This window comes from Danio aesculapii, chromosome 20 (assembly GCF_903798145.1).
Source record: "Danio aesculapii chromosome 20, fDanAes4.1, whole genome shotgun sequence".
In the NCBI taxonomy this organism is placed as follows: Eukaryota; Metazoa; Chordata; class Actinopteri; order Cypriniformes; family Danionidae; genus Danio; species Danio aesculapii.
Genome location: NC_079454.1, coordinates 18,107,477 through 18,119,027, shown reverse-complemented (window position 1 = coordinate 18,119,027; position 11,551 = coordinate 18,107,477).

Below are 11,551 nucleotides of genomic sequence, written 5' to 3'. Positions count from 1 at the left end.
CAGCTTTTCTGCACTGTCTTTTCGTCGTTTTAATTTTGGGGACTTAGTCCAAGATCCCCTTTGGCTGCTAGTTATATTCTTGGCTTTAACAGGAGCAATGTCATCTATGACATTCTTAACTTTAGAATTAAACAAATCAAGAAGAGAATCAACAGAGTCTGCAGATATACTTGGTGCTAGCGATATGGCCTTCATAAACTGCTCATTAGTGTTCTCATTTATGCATCTCTTTCTGACAGAGACAGATCTGTCTTTAATAGCTGGAGTGATCAATATATCAAAGAAAATACAGAAATGATCAGATAGTGCAACATCCTTAACAACAGTTGATGAAATGTGTAAACCCTTAGTTATAAGTAGATCAAGAGTGTGGCTCGTTTCCACTGACTGGTACGGTACAGTACGGTACGGTTCGGTTTGGTACGGGTCACCTTTATCAGGCTTGCGTTTCCACTAACAAGGGTACCCTTTTGGTGGGCGTGGTGTATGACAGAAAGTTTCAGTCTACGTCATTCTCGCTCGAGGAAATGTCTACAATAAAGCTGTATGGGTCGCTTACATATCATATGAAAAGCACTTCTCACAAAACAGATGCTTTACTCACATAAATACTTGTGTAGAAATGTTTATTACTAACTTTTCAATGAACATGAGTTGATTATAACTGCAGATCAAAGACAGTGCGAAACAGCCTACTGTAACGTCTGTAATTATATTAAATAACTAAATAAATGAACATATATAAACACATACAGCCCCTTACAGTCTCCGATATGTTCCCAACTACAGAAGAACTACATAAAGTAAACATTTCGCCCGTATTTAATGTGCTCCTTTTTTCCCGGCTTCTCCTTTGTTTCTTCGCGCTTCACTCTCGCGTTTGTCAGTGTCTGACAGGATCGGGTTTTAAAAACACGTCAATAATCAAGCGCAGGTTATTATCATCAGCTCAAGAAGTTTGTTATTTCAGATAGACGCGCTGCGAGTGCTAGCAAGAAAGCGAAACCGCTCGCGCCTCAGACTGGCTCGTAAAAAACTACGGGGCACAGGGTAAATCTGCTCTTCTTCTTGGATTTGTGGCTGTCCATCAAGATGACGACAAGGTTTGTTTGAGCCCAGATCGACCATGGCTCGTTATTATATGTATTTATAATTCCGCTAAAATCTCTCGCTGTGTTTTTTTGTTTTCATTCTGGCTTGTTGCGTAAGCGAATGACGCCTCTCTGTAAACCAATAGCGTTCAGCTGCGCGTGTGGCTCCGCCTTTTGGTACCCTTTCTCGTCTTTGGTACCCTTTCGAAAGGGTGCCGAAAAAGTGGTACGGTTCGGTTCAGTACGCTTTTTGACAGTGGAAACGGCCATAAAAGCGTACCAAACCAAACCGAACCGTACCGTACCACTCAGTGGAAACGGGCCATTACTGATGATAATACTGTCACTTACTGCACTGACCATGAGGTAAAGTAGCACCAACTCACAATAAATTCTCGCCTTATACTAGTTTGGTTAAATAAAATCAGTAAACAATGTAAATGAAATGTGACAACACGACGCTGCAGTGCTAGAAACTTGTATTACTGTCAGCTAAGTCGTTCACAACAGGGGATTCATTCACAAACAAATCGCTCCCTCTGTTAGAATGAGAAGTAAAAGAAGGGCTGTGTTTCAGGACATGGATTAGATCAGATTGAACAGGAAGGTAGCTAATACATTTCCATGCAAACAAACACAAACATGGTCTTTGAAGACAATGCCCATGCGGTCACTTATCCATCGATGTAGAAAAGTGATGTAAAATGATAATTTTCGTGATTAAAAAATATTTGTATACTGACCACCGGGAACACTCCTGATCATTGATATATGTATATGTGTATTTATCTCTGACTCTGGATGACCCGTCCTCCACTGCACCTTGGTCCCACATTCATTTCAAATGGGCGCTACCCTGTACTAAAATAGCGGCTCTTTTGATGCATTCACTCCCAATAGACAACAACAGCATAGCTGACATGTAATGTAAATATCTATAATTAATAGCAAGAATTATACCTTAAAATAAAGTGTGACCATAATTTATTTGTTTGGCTATTTATTTATTTATTTGTTTACATTTTTGCCTGTCTGTTTTGTTTATTTTTAGTTTGCGTGTATTTATTTATTTATTTATTTATTTATTTATTTATATTTTTGCCTGTCTGTATTGTTTATATTTAGTTTGCTTTTGTTTATTTATTAATTTTGCCTGTCTGTTTTGTTTATTTTTTGTTTGCAATTATTTATTTATTTATTTATTTATTTATTTATATTTTTTGCCTGTCTGTTTTGTTTATTTTTAGTTTGTATTTATTTATTTATTTATTTTGCCTGTCTGTTTTGTTTATTTTTAGTTTGTAGTTATTTAGTTATTTGTTTATTTGTTTATATTTTTGCCTGTTTGTTTTGTTTATTTTTAGTTTGCGTTTTGTTATTTGTTTGTTTGTTTATTATTATTATAATTATTATTTTTATTCATTCATTCATTCATTATATTTTCGGCTTAGTTCCTTTATTAATCAGGGGTCACCACAGCGGAATGAACTGCCAACTTGTCCAGCATATGTTTTACGCAGTGGATGCCCTTCCAGGCGCAACCCAACACTGGGAAACATCCATACACTCTCTTTCACACAACGGCTAATTTAGCTTTTTCAATTCACCTATAGCGCATGTCTTTGGACTGTGGGGGAAACCGGAGTGCTCGAACCAGCAACCTTCTTGCTGTGAGGCGATCGTGCTACACTGTGCCACTGTGATGCCCTATTTATTATTTTATTTATTCATATATTTTTTAACTGATTATTATTATTATTATATTTCAATTTTAGCACATGCCCCTGCTCTCATAATTTTAATTTCAGAATTCCAGGATCTTGCCTTCGATGTCTCAAATGTTTAAATCCCATTACAGTTTACAGGTCTTTCATTTGTCTGTGACTTTACAGTCAGAGCCGCTGAAATAAAGAGAACTTTGCAAAACCTGAAAGGACACAGTAACCCAGCCTGTGTTAATGCCCAGTGGCAGAGACAATTAATTCGACTGTTGTTAAAATGTCCCAGCAATGTCAATCAGCTCGACTTCCCTCCGGCAAAACAGCAGTTTAAAGTCAAAGAGATGCACCTTTCTACCGACGCATTCATTTCCAGACGTGTCACTCAATTTTGTGAAAACAACAGAGGTATGTACAGGATCATGACACTGCGAAGACGACTAATCCATAATCAAAAACATAATGACGTTGTGTATCTGAGAGTGATTTATCTCCTGTTTTATTCTGCATTCTGTGATACATCCTCCTGTGTACTTGCATGCGGGGGTGTGTGTGTCTGTGACAGAAAAAAATAGAGAATGAGTGAACTTAAAGCCATTTTAAAGATATTGATCCGTAGTGAGTGACACATTGATTGATAACGCAAACTGCATGCTTAGCAAAGTTTTGCAAAAATACTGCATGCAGTGTTGTTACTTCAAAAAGTAATTAATTACTAATTAAATCATTAAAATTGTATTTAAATTACTTTTCTACACTGTTAAACTGTCGCAATTTTACAGTTATTTACTAAAAAACACACAGTAAAATACCACATACATTATTTACAGTTTACTACTGTAATATGCACTGCATTGTGGTGATTTTAAAACTTTTTCAGGAACTTACTGCATATTAGGAATTTACGGTATTCTACTTTAATAAAAGTAAACAAGTACTAATAAACTTTAGATAAAAGACAAAAATGAGAAAGAAATTTATCTATATTTTATACATTTTTTATTTATTTAAAATAAAATAATAAAAAAATAGAAAAAATATTAATATGCCACAAAATGTATTTAAAATAGATTAATGAATGAAAATTACCTTCATAGACCATTTAAAATTAATATCATAACAATGAATACTACAAATACTGTTGTACATGATCTCGTCACCTGTTTGGATTTTATTAAATTTAATAGTAAGTACTAAAAATGACTTGTACTGCTAGTGTGAAATGTAAATAAAAATATGTCATACTGTAAAATTAAATTATGGTAAAAAGAAGTTGGGTTAGAAGTTGAAATTGTACTTAAATGACTTTTCTACAGTGTTAGATGTTGGCGCAATTTAAAAGTTATTTACTGCAAAAACGCCCAGTAAAAAAAACACATACATTAAAATTTAAATATGGTAAAGGGCATTTTACAATAAAAAGAAGTTGTGGTAAGGCTATTTTACATTAAAATTAAATCTGGTATGGCCTTGCTACTGTAAAACACATTTAAAGGTAAGTTACTGTAAAGGGGCAGTTACGGTAAATTGTTGGCAACATTGCTGACAGGATGTTACCACAAAATACAATAAAATGTAAAACAGTGTAATTACTTTGTCTGTAAAGCACTTTAATTACTTGACTCAATACAACAAATCTGTATAAAATCTAGTGGATTTACAGTAGATTTAAGCAGACAGTCTACTAATACTCAAATGGACTATCAAAATAAAGTGTTACCACATAAAGTAACCAATCGCTTTACAGTGTGCTCTGCATGGTTGCTGACAGATTTAAAAGATGCTTTAAAAACTGTCTTATGTAAGGTGACTTCCTGTGTTGTGTTTGACATATCTGTTCAGCTTGTGGATGACTATGAAACGCTCATGGGAAAGATTTTTGATGACCGAAGATGCAATGATTAATCAGGGTAAAAGGTCAAATGCCACCATGCAGGTTTGGTTTGGGCTGAACTACATTAGCAGTCACCACACCTTTTGTAAGCTGATTTTAGATCGAAATAAACCTTTGATTCTGACTCTTGAATATAAAAAAAAATTCACACCCTTATTTAGCAGCTGATTTTAAGGACTGTTTTCGCCACCCCTGAGATAAAAAAGATACTTCCTTTGTTACGTGCTTTCAGTGAAATCTCCACACCCAAGTTTCTTTGCATGTGTAAACTGACCACAACACCCAAAACCACAAGGCAAGAATCAACTTCGATTAATTACAGCGGCCAACATCAGTTAAATACCAGAGGAGTGACATGTCAGGTGATAATTAGGTCCATGGGAAGCCGCTTCAGGTAGACTGTATTGTTGTGACAGAGCCTTGACATTAAAAACGCAGGAATGTTCACTGAGCTTGCTTGATTTACAGTGTTTGTTGACCTGCCAACTGCCTGCTATGCATGTTGGGACGGATTGTTTTGAAGGACTTGAGATTACAAAACCTATTGAGCTATTTTGCTATCTACTGACTGGAATTGAATCTTTTAAGTGACCTATTTAGGAGGCTTTATGTAAAGCATAGGCTGTAAACATGAAGTTGGTCAAAGTTCCTCTTCTTTTTTCCACTGCAAAAGTGAAGCCAAAATACCCCAGCTATGTCTTTTTTTGCGTCAATGATGTCACTTAAAGCCAGAATCTACGGATGGTGTTTGTTTATATTGGGGAGGGCAGGGAAGTAGCTGTGTGTTTATCACTTTTTGGGATCCCCAAAAACTCAGAAACATCATGTTTAGAATCAGCTGTTCATTTTATGTGAAGCCGAAATATCCCAGGTATGGCAGTTGTCATTTAGTTAATGATGTCAAATGAAGCCATAATCTGCAGATGGTGTTTGTTTACATTGCAGAGGCCAGGGAAGTAGCTAGGTTTGTCACTTTTTGGGATTCCGCAACAAACCCAGAAGTGTCCTGTTTTGAATCAGTGGTTCATTTAATGTGAAGCCAACAAGTGAACCCAAAAGCGAAGCCAAAATATCCCAGGTATGGCAGTTGTCATTTTGCATAAATGATGTAATTTGAAGCCAGAATCTGTGGATGGTGTTTGTTTACATTAGACCTGGCAAGGAAGTAGCTGGGTTTGTCACTTTTTGAGATCCCCCAACAAACCAAGAAGCATCTTGTTTTTAAATCAGCTGTTCATTTATTGTGAAGCCAAAAAGTGAACCCAAAAGTGAAGCCAAAATATCCCAGCTATGGCAGTTGTAATTTTGGGTAAATTATGTCATTTGAAGCTAGAATCTGCATATGGTGTTTGTTTAAATTGGAGAGGGCAGGGAAGTAGCTATGTTTGTCACTTTTTGGGATTCCACAACAAACCCAGAAGTGTCCTGTTTTTGAATCAGCTGTTCATTCAATGTGCAGCCAAAATGAACCCCAAAGTGAAGCCAAAAATCCCAGGTAGGCAGATGTCATTTTGCGTCAATGATGTCATTTGAAGCCAGAATCTGTGGATGGTGTTTGTTTACATTGAAGAGGGCAAGGAAGTAGCTAGGTTTGTCATTTTTTGGGACCCCCAACAAACCCAGAAGGATTCTGCTTTTGAATCAGCTGTTCATTTAATGTGAAGCCAAAATTAATCCCAAAGTGAAGCCAAAATATCCTAGTCAATTGAAGCCAGAATCTGTGGATGGTGTTTGTTTACATTGAAGAGGGCAGGGAAGTAGCTAAACCCAGAAGCATCCTGTTTTTGAGTCAGCTGTTCATTTAATGTTAACTGTGCAATTTGTCTGATTATTAGTATAAAAATATACAAAGAAACAACAACAAAAAAACAACAACATATGATCAGGACTTTAAAATAAACAAAAACTTTAACCATAACCTCGCAGATCTCCAACAACACCACTGTGACTAATACAAACAGGAAGTAGCCATGTTTGTTACTTTTTGGAATCCCCTGACACATTTCCTTTGTGGTTTGCACTATTCGCAGAGCATTTCTTTATTTGCATGTGTTGGGACGGATTGTTGACGGACTTGAGATTACAAAACCTACTGAGCTATGTTGCTATCTACTGACTGGAATTGAATTTTGTAAGTGACCTATTTAGGGTGCACTACAACAGCATAGTCTGTAAACATAAAGTTGGTCAATGTTCCACTTCTTCATTCCACTACAAAAGTGAAGCCAAAACATCCAAGGTATGGCAGTTGTCATTTTGTGTCAATTATGTCATTTGAAGCCATAATTTGTGCATGGTGTTTGTTTATATTGGAGGGGGCAGTGGTTTAAAACATTCAAGCATGATTATTGAGCCCGATCATTGCTGATGTTTAAAGCCCTGTGACTGAACAAAGTGCGCTAATGTGAGGGGCACGCTAATGCGCAACATGACAGAAACAGGAAGTAGCTGGGTTTGTCACTTTTTGGGATCCCCCAACAAACCCAGAAGTGTCCTGTTTAGTATCAGCTGTTCATTTATAGTTAATTGTGCAATTTGTCAGATTATTCCAATAGTATTTGGTTGCAGACTTGGATTTGCAAGCTGAGACTGCATATCTCAGACTTGCATTGCCAGACACGATGCACTCAATTGAGCTAGTGATGTCACTATGAGGGGTAGGGATTAGGGGTTAGGGATGGGGTAAGGTGTAGGTATTAAAAAGCATTGCATGCAGCTCATCTTGCAACTGTACCAAGTCTGGATCCAGACCCCCTCTTGATTATTCATTCATTCATTCATTAAATGTTCTGCTGCTTAGTCCCTTGTTTATCAGGGGCCACAGCAGAACCAACCAGCAACTATTTCGCGCAGCAGATGCCCTTCCAGCCGTTACCCAGTACTGGGAAATTTTCTGATTAGGCTCGTTTGAGGTGCGCCTCGCCTTGACTGCGTTGTAGAAGAGAGCAGGTGTCTGCAGTAAAAGGAGGGCTCAAAAAATACATCAGAATTCGGTCACATACCGAATCTTGCGGTTTTTCTGCCTGGAAACGTCACCAGTGACAGAGATTGCGTTCGCATTTTTTATCGCGGATTTACTATGGTGATTTATAGTAAATATTATAGCGTTTTTGAACATGTTTTTTTCAATATTGGGTTATGTTTATAGTTGTTGTAATACCAGAGCAACTATATAATTTAAATAGGCTATTTTTATAATATGGTTCAAAAACACTATAGTATTCCTATAAATTACTATAGTATTTTTATGTGAGAGTGGATGCAACTGAAATATCACTGTTTTTACAAAAAGATGGTCACAATCACAGAAGATAACCAGCTCATTACTTAAAAGGGTGTATTTAAAATATAAATCTGTTTATTCCACAGTGGTAAATGTTAAAAGAATGACAAAATAAACAGCTTATACAGCAAGAAAGCTTTAAAGAAATCTCAATTGGCTACATTATAAATCAAGTAGCTACAGCAAGATGCTTTTGAGTGACAAGTCGTGACAAATGTTTGTTTGACATAAAGAAATTCTTAAGGGGTTTATTATATTGACATCCTTATTAGGCCTATATAAGCTGCTTTTACTCCAGCCAGACTAAAACAAACAGCCTAAGACTTTCTCCAGAATAAAAACAATTAGACTGTAGGAAATACTGTTCTTGGTCTATAAATCATGACTTTTGACTTCACATACATGTGTGTGTGTGTGTGTGTGTGTTTTTTGTTTACCACACCTCTTTCACTTTTCATATGAAACTATACAAAGATGAGGCATAATGACAAAACAGTATGATTACCTTTGTATGTATGCATATATGTAGCCTATGTATTGGATTTACTTTCATGGCATAAAAATTACAATACAAAATTCACACAAACATACAAAAAAGTGAAAATGACAACAAACAGGACTTTAAACTAGGAGAGAAATAAAATACAGCACATATCCTAATGATTTATTAGTAACATTTAGTTATATTAGATAGGTCATGTTATGTTTTTACAAAGATGTGTTTTGTTTTTGTTTTGTTTGCGTGTAAATCTAAATAAATAACCACATGTAATGCTCTATGACTTTTTTTTATTATCAACTAAAATACAAAAAAGGTATTTAACAAAGCCAGGTATAAACCTTAGTAAAAACAAGATGGAGAGTAAAGTGTAGTTTGTCAGTCTCATCCAATAAGCATTCAGCTGTGTCGTCAGCCAGTCGTTTCCCATCATGCTTTTGATGAGCGCAGTCTTTGGAGAGCAACTGTTGCCGACTGCTCAATCCGGGGTACCCGCCTAGCCGCCGCGAGAGTTTTGTGCCGCACGTCAGAGTGACATCAGAGCGAGGCGAAGGCAACTCGGACACATCGATTCTGCGCAGATTTTGGCCATCTCAAACGAGCCTAATATTAGTCCTAAAAATATACAAACAACACACCATGATCAGGACTTTAAAATAAGCAAACAACTATACAGTATATATAATAGCTTTAATCAAGCTTTAATAAATTGCAGCACACTTGAGCTTTCTCTGCCACAGTAGCAAAAAAAAAAAAAAAAAATAAAAAATAAAAAATATATATATATATATATATATATATATATCAGAAGTAAACGCATACATCAAATACTGCTATCAGAGAAAAACTAAAAAAAATCCCACAAAAAACTTGCCTCCCAGACCTTTAACAACACCACTGACCCATATCAACAAGAAGTAGCCAGGTTCGTCACTTTTAGGGGTCCCCCAACACATTTCCAGTGTGGTTTGCACTATTTGCAATTATAGAGCGATGAATTGTTCTTTTGTTAATGTTGACGAGTGACTTAAAGATTTACCCGTCTGTTGAAATTTAATCAAAATTTATCAAAGATAAAGAACAAAACCTTGTTACCAGTCACACCTGAGTATTTACCAATACCAGAGGGGAAGGAAAGTTCAGAAAAGAAGGCAAGAATGTGTCTATCCTGGGCCTTTTTCTTCAAATTACAGAGTTTTTGTTGTTTTATTACAGGGCACAGTTTAATTCTGAGTAATATCCATCCCTACATTACCATGATGAGCAAAACAAAAATCTGAAATTCCTATGGGGGTTTTGTCAAGCTAACCAGGGCCATCTTCTGGAACATCTTATTTACAAAAATACCTCATCAAAGTAACATTTTAAAGGACATATTTATACTCACCCCAATGATCATCTTGAAGGGACATGTTTAGGCACACATTGCTACGTAGGCAACTCAGTAGGTTTCCAATTTCCATAATACTTTTTTTCATTCCTTCCTATTTGAGTGTTGCGATTATTTCCCAGGAACCCGATTTCCTGTTTGTCTAAACAATATTCCACACCTCTGATCTCACATCCCTATCAGATGTCATTGTGTGCAGACTTGTGACTTGTGTGAGAACGATCTGTTAAAGTCCTGTGGTGAGTCAGAATGTCAACATGTTTTTTTCTCTCCCCCCACCACCTCCGTTTAGACCAGATTAACTTGTCAAACGACTGGTCCTCTGCGCCAGACTGGTCTTCTGAACGGATCTTAGCGTCTGATCCTTCATGGGCCAATGGCAGAGGCTTAAAAAAAGTACAGGCTTGATCAGAAGGGGACTGCGGATTTAGCATCGGTTTACCTGGATATGGATTAACGCCATCAGGTGTGTAGTCGTGCAAGCCTGAAGCATCGACTTTCAGAGACACACATAGTCTTGATTGTTTTTCAAGACCTATAAAGAGTCAGACATGTGTTCGTATGCATTGAGAGATGCATGTCTGTTAGGACATTACAAAAAAAAAAGACACAGGGATTAAAGTGCAACACTTGTTCCCACTTGTCATACCTGCTCCTGTTTTTTTTGTGCTCTGCTTTAATTGGTAATTATTTTTCAGGGTTAATGCCTTCATTCAGACTGTCAGTGTGTCGTCAGTAGCAAAGGATTAGGAGCCCCGGGGAGACGAGCAGGGGAGATGAGACACTGGCAACGGGAGGACAGCTCGTTTTTACACAGGCAGAGAGGGAGGACAGCTCATCTTTGATCCGGCAGGGGCTTTCGCAGGCCAGAGGGGTGACAGCTGCATTTTCTTTAGCCCACATTTGAATTTGAATTCTATCTTATGATGCAGCTATGTGCCGGCTTGGCAGGGCAGTGGGGTAATCTGCTCCATACAAACGCCCGGGCTTTCTTCCTGTGTGCCCTCACAGAGATTTAAGTAATTAAACTTAAATTGAATGCATAAAAAAAAACCTTCACTTGTACCGGTGGCTGTCTTGCTCGTGCCAAGAGTGAATAGTCAGGGCTGTCCTCTCTCTCTCTCTCTCTCTCTCTCTTTAATCCCTCTTACTATTTCTGCCCTCCTGACTTTGGCTGGCCTCGCACTGGAAGCTCGACATTCCTCTCCAGACATCATCTTCTTCGCGAGCTGGAGAAGCAAACTTCTGAACTTCCAGAGTTAATTAAAATAAACATCCAGGCTGGTACTGTGGAGAAATTTGTACAGGACATCATACAACACAACGTGTGCTGATTTGGTTTGATCAACATATATAAGTATAGGAGGCTTTACAATATTATATTGGTTCATATTCATTAGATTAGTCGTTACTGAAGCTAAATCTAGAGCCAATCTAACAAAATAACTTGCGATAATGGTCCAAAATGAGTACACAAAATGAGTAAAATATTAAATAGAAAATAAAAAAGAGCAACATTCAGGAGCAACAACAATAAAAAATTTATAAAATTTAGTGTTTTCCACAATATTTCACATGATTTTAAAGCACATTATCCTGCTGGAAGTAACCATTAGAAGATGGGTACACTGTGGTCATAAAAGGCATAGACATGGTCAGCAGCAATACTTAGATAG